Here is a 1,195-nt window from a genome sequence, read left to right as displayed (position 1 = left end):
CCCCCCCCCCCGGGGGGGCCCCAGCCAGCACGGAGGGGACGGAGGCGGGGCGAGAGGAGCTGGTGTGCCCTGGCAGATGGGTGCTGCCGTGGGAGACCCACCCAGCATCCCTGCCCGCCCTCCGCACGGCATCTCATCCGCCTCCTGCCTCCTTCTGTGGCCTGGGCTGACACCCACCCAGCTGGAGAGGGGACATCCCCGTTCAAATCCCCCGTTAAGGTGCTCTTGGGTCAGGAACAGCCCATAGCCACCAGTAAAGAGCACTTGGGAGGCCGCGAAAATGATGCAGCTTCGCATGTTGAGTCATCCCACCATCAGGAGAGGAAGCAATGAATTGCAAAGATACAGAGGTGGTAACTAAATTTGCAAGTAGGATCCATTTAAAAAGGAGGAGGAAAAAAAAAAAAATCAAAGTAGAGCAAGTTGGAAAATTCTGTTCATTAGTTTTCTTTAAAAAGTTTCAATGAACTATTTCACATTCTCATCCAAGGGAGACAGTTCCTCAAATCCCGGGTGGAAAAGGGGCCTTTTCTCCCTAAAAAAGTGTTGCGTTTTTTAGGAAGAAGGAGTTTATCAGCAGCGATAGAAAAGCGAACCGTTCAAAGGGAAGGGTGCCTCCTGGGGGAAGCCTCTCCCCCAGCCCTCGCTTGGAAGCAGGGAGCCAAGCAATTCCGGGCAGACGGATAAAGCTGCTCGCCGTGTGTTTTATAGCTGCTGCCACAGAGGCAGGGACCGGTCTGCTGGGGTACGCACGCCTGCAGGGCGTCCTCGAGAAGGTCACTGCCTCAAAACCCAAACGATTTCAGAGCCCGGGGGTGGCCTCAGAGGATGTGCAAGCTGCACCGGCGTGGCCCTCTCCCATCCCAGTGGCCGGAGATCCCCACTGGAACCCGGAGCATCACCCCGCACTCCCCACAGCTTAGGGAAGCAGGCTCGCCGCCTTTGGCCAGAGGAAGCATCTTTCAACACCCCCCCACACTCCCAAGGCTCCGGGTGAAATCAGGGGGAGGATTTCGGTCACATCCATAACGTGCCCAGGGTGCAAACTTCACCCCAGGGATGGGATCCATCTCCCCTTCCGCAGGGAACGGCGAGTTGGGCGTTGGGGTCCCACTTGGGTCAAGGGAGACAGGCACCGCCAGAGCAGGATTTAATGAATAATGTTTTCAAGCGGGATGAATCACTCCCTGGAACC

This window comes from Egretta garzetta, unplaced genomic scaffold (genome assembly GCF_000687185.1).
Source record: "Egretta garzetta isolate BGI_Z169 unplaced genomic scaffold, ASM68718v1 scaffold770, whole genome shotgun sequence".
Lineage (NCBI taxonomy): Eukaryota > Metazoa > Chordata > Aves > Pelecaniformes > Ardeidae > Egretta > Egretta garzetta.
The sequence above is the reverse complement of the archived record's forward strand: the minus strand, read 5'-3'. Positions refer to the sequence as shown.